The sequence below is a fragment of the Ursus arctos genome, unplaced genomic scaffold (genome assembly GCF_023065955.2).
Source record: "Ursus arctos isolate Adak ecotype North America unplaced genomic scaffold, UrsArc2.0 scaffold_9, whole genome shotgun sequence".
Lineage (NCBI taxonomy): Eukaryota > Metazoa > Chordata > Mammalia > Carnivora > Ursidae > Ursus > Ursus arctos.
Window position 1 is genome coordinate 5,436,211 of NW_026623111.1, and position 14,532 is coordinate 5,450,742.

Consider the following 14,532-nt stretch of genomic DNA (forward strand, 5'->3'; position numbering starts at 1 on the left):
GGAGGTGGGGCAAGCCCCGAGGAGGTGGACCAGTGGAGAGTGAATCATGGCCCGTGTGAGCATGTGGGGTAAGATCTGAGTTAAGATGAAGAAACCCCACCTCGTAAATGTCCCTCTGCTTCTGGCACCAACACCAACCGGGTCAGGCGTCCCAACAATGGGGGATACTTAGAACCCGTGGAGCCTGCTGCCTCTCGCAGGGGACAGTCTTAGTTTGGCACAGGTGGGCTCTAATAGGAAGCCCCCGGGGCAGGTAATCCACAGAGACAGAGGGCAGATTGGGGGCTGCCCGGCTCGGGGATGGGGGGGAGTAACCGCTTAGTGGTTGTCCAGTGGGGGAGATGAAGACGTTCTGGAACTAGGGAGAGGTGGTGGTCCCACAACACTGAGAATGTACTAAATGCCACAGAATCGCTCCTTTCAAATGGGTGGTTCCATTCTGTGAATTTCACCTCAGTGGAACCAGAAGGGAAGGCTGGAGGCCCCGGGGAGGTGGACCCGGAGTCTTCAGAGCACCGTGCTTGTCCTGGGGGACCCTCGGCCCTCAGGTGCTCTCTTGCGCTGCCAGGTGCGTTTCTCTCACGGCTCCGCCCCCGAGTCGCTAGGCCAGGAGTGCGCCCACGCTCTAATTGCTCGTATTGGCTTCCAGGAAAATGTTGTGAAATGCGGATCCTTTCTAGGAAATTAACTTGCAGACATAACTCCATTTTATAGTTGTCAGAGCAGCCAAAATCTGTTCCTTGGAGCCACAACACGTTGTGATGAAAGATGCTTCAGCTCAGTTTTCCGACTGGCATTCAGCGGGCACGGGAACGGGGAGGGCTGGTTGGGGCAGGACGCATACGCTCCAACCTGGGCTCTTGGGTTGGCAGCCGGACACCTGCCCCCAACCTGCGGCCGGACTCCGGCTGCCCTGTGGCAGTGCTCCCCATTTGCTCCATATCTTAGAGTGTACGTTCACCCTTGGGTTCTAATGAGAACCTTTTCACAAGAGCCCCCAGGATCATGTTTGCCTGGGACCCATTTTACAGATGAGGTTCAGAGAGGCCCAGCGGTGTGAAGTATGTCACACAGCCGGGAAATGCCAAGCTGAGGTGTGCCTCACGTACGGACAGAATCCTCGTTTGAAGTAAGGTTCATATCAGCATTTCTTTAAGGACACAAAGGTACTCAGTCTACAGTAGGGGGAGGCAGGATTGGGAATGAGAGGAAATGCCCCCTTCTGTTATTTGAGCCTTACAAAGAAACCGAGGGCTATGCTGGGGAACAGGAAGCAGGTCAGCGTGGCTGGACCTGAGTTTAACAAGTTAGGTACGCTTCTCTTTGGCTCGGTTTGGTGAAATGTGGATAATAAGGACAGTTTCTTCATCGGGCTGTTACGAGGATTAAATAAGCAAATGTGCGCCAAGGGCTCAGCCTGCTGCCTGGCTGGGCTGGAGTCAGTGCTCCAGAAACCTCAGGCAGGGTTTTCATTAGTAGGATTGGCATTCCGATCTCCTCTCCCTGTCACGCTCAGCCTCACCGCCCTCCCCCCCCCCCCCCCCCCCCCCCGTCACCCAGAGGCCTGGGGGCCATCCTGAATTTCATCCAGACTCTGACTGGTGCATTTTAGCATCTTGATGTCTGCCCCGCCTTTCCCTTGTAGATCCGCTTGACTTCAAAGGTGGCGATCTCACCCGTTCGTGAAGCATCCCGTGAGCAAGTGTTTGATTCTCGGTGGGAGCCAGCGCGGAGCTCCTCCACATCCCAACTGGGTCTCACTGTGACTCTGAAACTGAGCTCCCATATGTAGGGAAGTCCTTCCTCGCATCTCAGTCTGTGCACCTGCCCTCTTCTCTCTGTGCTGAGTGTTCTAGAACACCGTGCCCTCCGTGCATCCCCAGGGCCTGGACGCCGGGCTCCGGGCCCAGCCCGTGTGCTCAGACAGTGCGGGGGCAGGAATGCGCCCGTGAGCGCAGTGGGGGGCTGTGTGTGCCGAGGTGCTCCCCCTAAACCCTTGTCAGACCCAGCAGCCCCAGCCCATTTGGAATTCAGGATACAAGCAGCATTCTGTCCCAGCTGTCATGACCAATCAAGTGACAAATATCTGTGGCCTGTGACTGCACTCCCAGAGTCGGTGACATTCTTTCCTCCCCTACATACCTGGGACTGATGACAGAACATGAAATCATTTTTGTCATAATCCACAGGCCACCAAAATGACCACTTTGGTGGCCCGGAATCATAGCATGGAGGAACGAGAGAGTGATGCAGGTGTAAAGCTGGAATGATGGGACGATGGGTACGTGGCCATACGTGGATGGATGAGTAAGAGCAACCAGTTGTCCATTTCCTCCGCTGAGGGTTTTACGCATGTAACCTCTCTCACCAGCGTCCCAGGCACGCAATGAGACAAGTGCTGTAATGATCTCCGTTTTCAGACAAGAAAGGAGAGGCACGAAGGGGTGTGGCAGCTTGAAGAGTATCCCCTCAAAAGATAGATCCAATGTTAACCTCGGGCACCTGTGAATGGGACCCTATTTGAAAACAGGGTCTTTGCAGATATAATTAAGTTAAGGATCTCCAGATAAAATCATCTCAAGATAAATTGCAGGGCCCACCTTAAACCCAATTACTGATGTCCTTTCAGGAGAAAGGAGAGGGAGCTGGGAGACCTAGAAGGGGCCGTGGGAGGAGGCAGAGATCGGAGTGGCCGCAAGCCCAGGAGCCCGGGAGCCACCGGAGCCCCAAGAGGCAAGGCAGGCTTCTCTCCTAGAGCCTCCTGAGGGAGCGCAGCCCTGCGGACACCTTGATACTGATTTGGCTTCCAGAACGTTGGGAGAGTGAACCATTGTTTCCAGCCATGTTTGTGAACTTCGTTGAGCAGCCCTGGGACATTAGTAAGAGGGGCTAGGAACTTGCTCACTCCATCCAGCAGGTGTGGCAGAGCTGGGGTTCGCCTCTCTCTGTTTTCTGGCTCCAAAGTCCTTCCTCCTGTATTAAAGTGACTACCAGGACAGGTCCGGATGCGCCCTTACTTCTTCCCTTCCAGGGCCTGGCACTCAGGCAAGTACACAGTTGGCATGTAGTAAATGCATATCGATTGGCTCTTCCACCCCTGATGCCATAGAGCTGGCAGGGCTTACTGCTCATGTGACTCAGGAGTAGAGACAGCTTTCTGCCCCAGAGTGTCAGCACAGCACAAATGAAGGGCCCCTTGGAAACCACCTTGCCATCGTCCCCCCTGTTTTGGAACTGGCCACCGGGCTGGACGGGGAGGAGTGGCTTGCCTCGGCCACCCACTCACCAGCTCTATGGTCAGGTCTAGAACCCCTGATCCTGACGCCCACATCCAAGAGTCCCATCGTTGTAACAGTTGAATTCCACAGTCGGCGCCAGATGACTCCACCCCGCACAGCTCTTGTACCCGTTCCTCCTCTGCGCTGAGGTGCGGCCCTTGCTCAGATCTCCTGCGCTGGCCCCCCACCACTCCTCAGGCCTCCAGAGTCATCTTCTCCAGCCTGTCCTTCTTGCTGCTGATGGGGGAGTTGGCTTTCTGATACGGGACTCAGACCATGGTGGTACCCAGCTTGGAGGTCTCCCTGTCCTCAGGGCTGTCTCACAATCTGCGTTCCTGGGAATACCACCTGCTTTGTGTGATGCGAATACATTTTGGAGAAGGAGGGATTCTGAGGTCAAATGTGTCTGGGAAGTGATGAGGTTCAACCATGTTCCTTCCTGCTGGACTTGTCAGAGCCTTTAGCCGGCTCATGTGCTTTACTGGCTTTCAAAGGTGGTCTAACTCAAAAGCAAACATGGCTTGGAAATGTGACTTGATCCTGGAATCTTTTTTAAGTTTTAGTGGAGAAATGGAAGGGACTAGGGCCGGGAACCTGTGTGGTTAAATGAGTCTAACTTCTGTGGTCTGGCATTCAGTGCCCTTAGTGCCTGCTTGTAGATCTTCCAAGCTGTACTGGGCTTACCCACACCACCCCGGGCTCCAGCAGCTCATGCTGCTCGCTGTTCCTGGAACTCCCCGTCTGTCTGTCTGCCTGTCTGTCTCTTGTTCTCTGCCCTAATTCACCAGGGCTATCCCACAAAAGGTACAGCTCCAGGGTCATCTCCCTTAGGAAGCTACTAGGTCCCAGATACTACAACGTTCGTTACATGTGTCATTTTCTCCTCAAAATACCTCTCCGATATTATTATTTCCTACGATCTCCCTCTCTCCAGATTAGATTTGGGCTTCCTCTTCACCCCACCTCCCCTAGGCATCTCTTGAAGGCAACATTCACAACCCCAAGCTGCATTTTTGCTTATTTGTCTGCTTTTCTCTAGACCCTGAGGTCCCGGAGGGCAGGGACTGTCATGGTGTCTTGCTTGTTCTTCATGCATGTGGGCCATGAAGAAGACAAGTGGGAAAGGTTTGTTGACTAAATAAATGAACGGTTATAATACAAACCACAAACTATGTACCTTGCTATGTACCAAGCACTGTTCTAAGCTCTCGGTACACTGCTAATAAAAACAGCTGATCTTTACGGAGCATCTGCGTGTATCAATAAGCTCTGCTTTAAGAGTTTCATAAGTAGAAGCTCATTTAATCTTCACAATGGCACAGCTAGCTGCTGTTGAGTCTGGCTACAGAAGGAACGGGATGGGCCAACACTGCCATGGCTAGGACCGGGTTTTCCCTGCAGGACAGTGAGTGACAACAGCACCTTGCCTCCCCCGGACAGCAAATGACAAACCAGGCAGATAACAGGAGTTGGTTATGGTCTTACCCAAAAACGACATCCAGGATCCAAGGTCTGGGTACCCCTGATTGGATTAGAGATGAATGAAATGCCCTAACTCTTTCCTGATTAAAACTTCTTGGCAATGACCCAGTGGGGGAACAATCAACCCTGAATCTATCTTCAGCCACTGGAAATGCCACCTCTAACTTCCACCGTCATGCACAACATAGGCATGCAGAGTTTTCTAGGGCACAAAATTCCTTCATACATTACCGATACCCAGCCCCAAAGCACCCAACGCACAGATGGAGAAAGTGAGGAGATAAAGGCGTAATTTCAGGGCCATGGAAACCGTGAGTGGAAAAGCCTGGACCGGACCGCCATTCTTAGGACTTCCAGCCTAGTGCCCAATACACCTGTTCCTTTATTACCACGAGCTGTGATTTTATTGACAACGCCAAGAGTTGCAATATTCATGTGGCCATTTATGGAGCATCCACTATGTGCCAGAAGTTCTTCAAAGTTTTTTACGTATATTATTTACTCCTCAGCAAAGCTAATATTTACAGAGCATGTCCTAGTTTCGCATGCGTTAATTCATTTTATCCTCAGAAGGACCTTGTGAGGCAGTGCTATTATTCCCTTTAATCTTGGAAGCTGAGGCTTGGAGTAGTCAAGTAACATGCCTGAGTGACACAGCAGGGAGACTCAGAGCCTTATCTGCCCCTGCCTCCCTGCCCCTTTCTCCGGGGGTCATTCAGAATGATGATTAGACTACAACCACGTCTCCTGCAAAATCCAGACATTTTCCACCGAATTACACCACGCTTATGCTGAAATATAATAATTCATTTTTTATATATAAAAATTCATTTTTTATATATAAATATATAAATATGTATAATTAATTATTTTTATTTTCACACACACAATATATAATTTATGTTTTACATCTCAAAACCTCTACAAGGTCATTGTATTAAATCTGCTAATACAACTGGAACCGAAGCCAAGGGTGTGTACGAAGATCCAGGAATTCTCTCTTGGAGGAAATCAGGATTTCAACATAACCCAAAAGAAAAATAACTAAGTGGTCCACCACGAGCATGCACACTGATAAAAATGATTTAAAACCCTATGAAAATTGGCTCTTGATTCCCATTCCTTGACAGCGCCTGTGTCCTTCTCTGCGACATCCCCGGGATCTTTCACGGAGCCCAGTGTGTGTTGTACACCCCATGTGTACTTGTGAGCACACCAGGCTAACACACTGGGCTGCCTTCCGGAGCCATGGAACCCATGGCTGCTTCTCTAGCCCAGCCCAGTGGCTTGGGAAGACCAGCCTCACCCCTGCTAACATCCCCCCCTTCTCCGGAAATGTAAATACGCATGCGGTGGGATCGGCCACTCTATGCTAACCACACAAGACTAAAAATATGAAAAGAATACAATAACTTCCTAAGTTATAATTATGATCCTGTTGGTTTAGCTCTATGGATATTGCTGAAGGCTTTGATTGCCACAGCAGAGTGTGGCATGCTAGCCAATGTCTAGCCTAAAGTCCACGGCTTCCAGGATCTGTTCCGACACATAATTGCCTCCTTGACTGGGAACATAGAATTACCACGTTTCAGCCTAGAGGGGACCTTTATGGTAATTTTCTCTCTCCCCTACACTTTCTAGGGGAAGGAGGTGAAGCCAATTGGAGGATTTCGGTGACTTCCGGCCCAGCTGGGACCAGAACCCAGGTGTTCTGCCCACTGGTCCTTTCTTCATGGCAAGACCCTGTCTCCAGCTTATACAGCCTGGCCAGTGGGATGGCCAGATCTGTGCAGCCAACTGCCTCCTGGACACCTCCACCTAGCAGTCCCGTGGGCAGTGCTCACTCAACATGCCCAAGCAAACTCGTCCCTCTCCAGCTGTCCTCCTCCTGGGGTCTTGGTCCCAGCCCATGGTCTGCTCTCTGTTGCATGAGTCAGAACCGGGGAGTCTGGACTCTGCCCCCACTTCCGTCTCTGCCTTTGATCATTTGACTGGCCCCAAGACTTTCATTTTCCTCTTCCAGAAACTTCCTCGCTACTATATTTCATCTCTGCCTGGACACGCCATGGCCTCTCACCTACTCCAGCCTGGCATTCTAATACCACCTCCATCTGAGTCAGTAGAATCAATGAAACAGGGGGGTTAAAGGTGTGAATGTAGGAATTTTTCAGGCTTGCAAATGAAGCTCAGCTCCTATGCTTACTGGTACGATGGCCTTGGGCAAGCTGCTCCACCTCTTATTTGTACCTCAGCTTTCCTCATCTGCAAAAAGGAAGAGCAATATTTGCTACCTAGTCTTGTGAAGACACAATGAAATTGGGACTGTATTTACTGAGCCCATAGTAAGTGCCAGGAAATGCTATCTAATTTTGTCATTGTCATATTGTTATTATTCATGTGTTCAAATCACATAATTAAAATCATTCCAAGTTTTTCTGTTTTCTATAGAATAAAGTTCAAAAGCCCTAGCACAAGAATTCCTAAAGACCGGCTCCAACCTCATATTTGGGTATTGCCTCTGTAATACAGCTCATTATGCCAACTGCAAAAAGTAGGATATTATTTACTTTTAATTATCTGCGACTTGTCCGATAATCTTAACCCTATTGTTTATACTCATGGACTCCTACTCACACTTCAAGACCCAGACCAAATTTCACTCTCCCTGTGGAATGTTCATGGAGTCTCATGCTATTCCTCTATTCCCCCCTTTCCCCCTCTCCTGGCCAAGTACATCGATCTATGTTCTGGATTCTCAGCAAACCTGGGTCTGTACCTCCCTTGCAGCACTGACTATGCTATAATTTAATTAATGGCGTACATTTCCATTAATGTACTTCCTCACTGGGCTGTGAACCCTTTGAGGGCAGGGACATGACCAAGTCAGTCCCAGAGGCTCAGGGATTAGAAGTAGATGCTCAATGCATCATAGCAGCAAAGAAGTTGGTCACAGAGACCTAACTTCAGATCTCAGTGGCTACCATTGCTGGCTATTTGTCATTGGGCAAGCACTTAACCTCTGCTGTAAGTGTCAGATTCTGTGCAACAATAATAGACCCTACCCCCTAGCGAGATAACATATGTGATGCATTGAGTACAGGGACAGACACATAGCAAGCTCTCAACAGATGTGAGCTAGTTACCATTATACCAACTCATTACCGCACGAGCAATGAAATGCACACGTGAATGAAAGCTCAGCTCATAGAGGCACCTGTTGTACCTGTTCCCCAAATGATTCCAGAGCTCCGTCATAATTCTTTGTATTAAAGTGTGTTGAAAAGCTGTGGAAAGCAGAGATAAGCAGCATGCCTGGCTTTCTGTCTAGAGCCCTTGGGGGTAATTTATATTTCTTTGGCTCTGTAGCTAGCCAGATGAACTCAGGTGTCCCATGCTTACATATTACACCGAGACAAAATGAAACTGCTGTGTCAATCTGATAACTTCTCCCTTGTTGGGACATTAGCAGCATTAACAGCAACTGAAAACTGGTTTCATTAAAGTATGTGAGATGCTGCTCAGGGGCGGACAATTATTAGACTTCACAAGTCTACACTAGAAGAGGAGGAGGAGGAGGAGTGTCATTGGCCAATAAGTAAATCCAGAAGCTCTGATGAGGTGCAGAAATAAATGAAGCTCCAGGACCAGAAAATGACTCCATGCGAAACATGTTAGATTAAGCTAGTAGATTAAAAAAAAGGCCTTAGGAAGTTTTCCTAGTGAATGGTGTCCTAGCTGGAAGCACAGGGTAGACTCAGTGCATTTTACACAGTCAATATGTGAAATTGGGGCTCTAATAGCACGTTATGCTGATAGAAAAGTTCGTTTATGTACCACCACTCTCTTAAAGGATTCCATATTCTCTGTTTATCCAAAAAAAATAAATTACTTTTATTTATTTATTTATTTATTTATTTGGGAGTGAGTGAGTGAGTGCATGAGTGAGGGGAGGGGCAGAGGGAGAGGGAGAGAGAATCTCAAGCAGGCTCCCCACCGAGCATGGACCCAACACGGGGCTCCATCCTGCGATTCGAAGATCATGACCTGAGCCAAAACCAAGAGTCAGATGCTTAACCCACTGAGCCAACCAGGTACCCTGAAAATTAATGCTCTTTAAAATTTCCCACTGAACTTGCTATATATAGAAACCAAAAGCTTGGACATGGCACTCAGGTAGTGCATGATCTGGCCCTGCACAATTCTGCAGACACATTCTCCTGGCCCACTTTGCTCAGCCCACACTGGCTTTCTTGCGGTTCTTTCTATGTGACAAAGCTCCTTTTTTGCCTCAGGGCTTTGGCAAATGCAGTTCTATCTTTCTGCAAAGCTTTTACATCCCTTTATAGTGAACAACACCTACTCTTCCTTTAGGACCTATCTGAAAAGTTACTTCCTCAGCAAAATTACTTTTGGCCCCTCCAATTTAATTCATCTCTCTTTTCCGTCATATCAAAGACCTCAGGCAATTCTGCCATTCAAAATGTAGGAGTTAGAAAGAGTGTCTCTCCCAGCCTAACAATGAGAAAAATCTAGATCATCTACAAAACCATAATTTTTCTCAAACCCAATTAGTCTGAAGTTGTCTAAGGAAAGACAGTTACTCTGAGAAGAGAGAGGGCTGTGAGTACTGGCTTACCCTGGGAATAGCATGGGAACAAGACAGGGATGCCACAGAAGAGGGTAAGAGACTTCTGCTAAAATGCTTACCAAATTGCTGAAGGTTGTGTTCAGACTTAAGTGAGAGAACAGAACCATTATTTGTCCAGATGCAAGGGGATTCACCCCTCCTCACAGCTCTACTCTGCTGACCTCCCTGTGAATTAATGAAAGGACTAGGAGAAGGCAAGGAGGCTATAGAAACCTTGATGCGGGATTTGGGGAAGAGAGCAGCTACTGCTTCAAGAGGGCACAAAGTCCTTCCTGGATCCACCTCCCCATGCCCCTATGGAGCAAAATCCTTGAGCTAAAGGAGGAAGGGCAGAAGATTCTGTGACCACAAGGGCACGGGTGAATATTCATTGAGCATGAGGGGCAAAGAACAGAAAAATAAAATCTCTACCCCTGGGAAAGGCACACAAAAAGTCATCCTGGGCTCAGATAATTCATGAATTCCCATTGCTGTGAGAGACACAGGGTCAATGAGAAAGACCAACCCCCAAGACAAGACCATGGATGACACCGAGCCCACCTAAGACTGGCTAAGCCAAGACAACAGGGAACATGTACTCCCTTCCCCCCTGCCACCCAGCCAGACCAAATATCAAGTAACAAGAAAGAGAAGTCTCCTGCCAGGAAACAGAAGGAACAGGAGTGAGACCCTCTTAAAGGCACAGGCCCGTGGGGAAACCTAAAGCTCGAGGTGGAACAGGAACATTGAGGGAACACTAACTCGAGAAGAGGTACATTGAGGATAATCATACCAAACCAGACTCAGCTCAACTGCTGATTAGATTAACTCAGTTCTTCCACACACACACAATGCTAAAGGCATAGTTGTGGGAGAGACATGCCCATTTCCAGGCATAAACACTGTCCTACACAAAATGTTCAGTCTTTAACCAAAAGTTATGAGACACATGAGGAAAAGGAAAGAAGAAAAACAAAAACAAATAGAAACCCAATGTGAAGAGACACAGGAATCAAAAGAACCCTATTAGGATATGAACCAGATGTTAGAACTAACAGACAAGGAATTTAAGACATTTCAAAGATTCTAGTGGAAAAAATAGACAGTGCACATTAAAAGATGGAGACTTCAACCAAAAGATGGAATCTATAAAAGAATTGGATGGAAATGCTAATAATAATAAAAACAAACCAAACATAGCACCAGAGATAAAGCATGCTTCCAACAGGCTCACCAACAGGACTTGAAACTGCCAAGGAAATAAGTGAACTTGAAGATAGGTCAAACAAAATTATTCAAAGAGAAACACTAAGAGAAAAAAGTAGAAAAATAACAGCATCCAATTGTTATGAGGAAATATGAAAGGTCTAACATATATGTAATTGAAATTCCAAAAACAGATGAGAGATAGAGAGAGAGAGAGAGAAAGAAAGATAGATAGATAGATAGATAGATAGATAGATAGATGATAGATAGATAGAGAATGAAATATGAAATATTTGCAGATAATGACCAGGAATTTTCCAAAAAGTTATGAGTCATCAAACCACACATATCCAAGAAATTCAGAGAACACAAACCAGGATAAACACAAAAGGATCACACACACACACACACACACATACACAAACACACACACACACACACACACACACACACACACACACTTAGGCACATTATATCTAAAACCAAAGAATTACAGCAAATTTGTTGTTAGAAACATTGCCATAAGCAAGGGTGACATACTTAAGTGTTGAAAGAGGAAAAAAACCCCTGTGAGTCCAGAATCCCAATCTCCCACCCCCCTCCCCTCTGAAGCCCTCAGTTTGTTTCCCAGAGTCCACAATCTCTCATGGTTCATTCCCCCTTCTGTTTACCCCCCTTCCTTCTTCCCTTCCTTCTCCTACCGATCTTCCTATTTCTTATGTTCCACTGTAAAATATAATTGACTGTCTGAAACAAAAATAAAATCAATTAGTTATGTATCTACAGTACAATAAAACAAAAGATGGATGGGAGGAACTGGGAGTATATTATTCTAAGATTCTTACATTATTATGAAGTGGTATGATTTCAAGGTGGATTCTGATTAATTGATGATGTGTATTATAAATATAGGGCAACCTCTAAACTATATTTTTTAAAAAGAGGTACAAATACTAACCCAATAGGGAAGTTAAAGTGGAATCATTCATAATGATCAACTAATCCAAAATAAAGCAGAAAAAGAGCAGGAAAGAAACAAAGAACAAGTGGACCAAAGAGAAGAAAAAGCAAGGTGGCAGACTGCAATCCAACCAGATCAGTAATTATGTTAAATATAAATGGTCTAAATATCAATGGAAAGGCAGAGACTATTATATGGATAAAAAAGACCGCCTACATGACACCTACTTAAAATATAAAGATATAGGTTAAAAATGAATGGATGGAAAGAGATATATCAGGGGTGTGCTGGAAAAGGTATATTAGCTCAACTCTCCCCTCCTCTGTGTTTGATGATGTCACACTGATAACTTGAAGTCAGCCATGGTGAGTGGACTTACATCACCAAAATCAGCAAAATCTACAAATCAGTGCTGCCCTTCTTCTTTTCTTTCTTCTTTCTTCTTTCTTCTTCTTCTTGTGTGGTGTGTGTGTTTTGTTTGTTTGTCTGTTAACCACTAGAGAGCTAGTGGTTAAACATTCACCAGCACACCACTGGAATTACCATGCAAACATTAACAAAAGAAAGCCAAAGTGGCTATATTATCATCACACAATGTAGACTTCAGAACAAGGAACAAGAGGGATATTATATAATGATACATGCAGCAATTTACCAAGAAGATGTAATAATCCTAAAAATGTAAACACCTTACAACACAGCACATTACAGTTTTGTCTCATGTATTTCGATGCTCTGTTTAAATTCCAGTTAGTTAACATAGAGCATAACACCCAGTGCTCATCATAAGTGATTCCTTAACCCCCACTACCTATTTCCCCGCTCCTCCTCCTATCTCTCCTCTGGTAACCATCAGTTTGTTCTCTATAGTTGAGTCTGTTTCTTGGTTTGCTTCTCTTCCTCTTTTTTCCCTTTGCTCATTTGTTGTAATTTTTAAATTCCACATATGAGTGAGATCATATGGCATTTGTCTTTCTCTGACTGACTTATTCCACTTAGTGTAATACTTTCTAGCTCTCACCATGTCATTACAAATGGCAAGATTTCATTCTTTTTGATGGCTGAATAATATTACATTATATATATAATATATATCATATGTAAGTATATTTTTATATATGCCACATCTTACATGCACCCCGATGTTTATAGCAGTATTATCTACAATGGCCAAATTATGGAAACAGCCCAAATGTCCATCTGCTGAGAAAAAGATAAAGAAGATGGTAACTAATTTTTTTTTAAGGTACCATTTGGATAGCATCAAAAATCCAGGTATAAATGTAACAAAATATGTACTAAATCTGTATGCTGAAAACTATATAATGCTGATGAGAGAATCCAAGATTCCTTAAATATATGGAGAGATATTCTTTTTTTTTTTTTTAAAGATTTTTATTTATTTATTTATTCGACAGAGAGAGACAGCCAGCGAGAGAGGGAACACAAGCAGGGGGAGTGGGAGAGGAAGAAGCAGGCTCCTAGCGGAGGAGCCTGATGTGGGGCTTGATCCCAGACTGCCGGGATCACGCCCTGAGCAGAAGGCAGACGCTAAACCGCTGTGCCACCCAGGCGCCCCTTGGAGAGATATTCTGTGACTGGAAGACTCCACACTGTTTGGGTGTCATTTCTATCTAAACTCATCTATAGATTCAACACGATCCTAACAAAAATCCAGCAGAATTTTTTTTTTTTGTAAAAATTAACAAGTGGATTCTCAAGTTTCAATGAAAAAAGAAAGGATCTAGAACAGCCAAAATAATTTTGAAAGAAAAAAAGCGTTCTCCCTACCTGATTTCAAGTATTATTGCAAAGGTACAGGAAAAGGATGATATCAGGTAGAACCCAAACAAATGGACCAACGAAACAGAAAAAAATCCAGAAATAAACCTAAACATTTACGGTCAATTGAGTTTTGGCCGGGCTGCAATGGCAATGCAGTAGAGAAAGAACAATGGTTTCAACAAAGGGTGCTGGAACAACCGGACAGCTCTATGCAAATAAATAAAGCTTGATTCACGCCTCGCACCATATTAAGAATTAAATTAAAAATGCAGGTAGCTTTAAATGTAAAATCCCAAAGTATTAAACTTGTACAAGAAAACAAAGGAAAATAATCGTTGTGAACTCACGCGAGGAAAAGATGTTTAGATATGACACCAAATACATGATCAAGAAATAAAATCTTTTAAAAATTGGACTTCATCAAAATTTAAAACTTCTCCTTCTAAAAAGATTCTATCATGGCAACAGAAAGACAAGTCACCAAGTGGCCAAAATTTTTGCAAACCACCTATCAGATGAAGGACTTATACCTAGCATATATAAAGAATTTTCAAAGCTTGATTAATACAAATCACTAATGGCTAAGCAATTTGACTAGAAGGTAAATGGATGGCAAAAAAGCAAATGAAAATACGTAGCACACCATTAGTCATTAGGAACTTGTGAAATAAAACTACTCCCTACCTATTAGAAGGGCTGATAACCAGAGCAATAACCACCGGACAATACCCAGTTCTGGTGAGGATGCGGCCGGAGCCCTCAAACATTGCTCGTGGGGATGTAAGATGGTCCAGTCATCCTAGACAACAGTTTGTCAGGTTCTGAGAAAGTTCAACATACGCTTACCATATGACCCGGCAATCCCACTTCTAGGTAATTATTCTAGAGAAGTGGAAACTTAAGTTCGTATAAAAACCTGAAAGTGAATGCTTATAGTGGCCTCATTCATAATCACGTACAACTGGCAACGACTTAAGTGTCCTTCAGCCGGTGAAGGGATGAGCTCATTGCGTCTATTCATCCAATACAGTTCTACTTATAATCACTCAAAAGGAAAGTTACTGATCCACACAACATGAGTAAATCTCAAATGCATCATTCAGAGTGAAAAAAACCAAAAACCCAGATTCAAAAGGCTATAGACCAAATAGACTCCATTTCTATGCCTCTCTGGAATAGTCTGAACCAATCAC

General features: G+C 45.1%; 1 protein-coding gene across 1 annotated transcript in view; it reads right to left on the reverse strand.

The window, feature by feature from the left end:
* STK32B (serine/threonine kinase 32B) overlaps positions 1–14,532 on the reverse strand; it is a 375,736-nt gene that overhangs the window by 33,818 nt on the left and 327,386 nt on the right. The gene's annotated exons all lie outside the window — the stretch shown is intronic.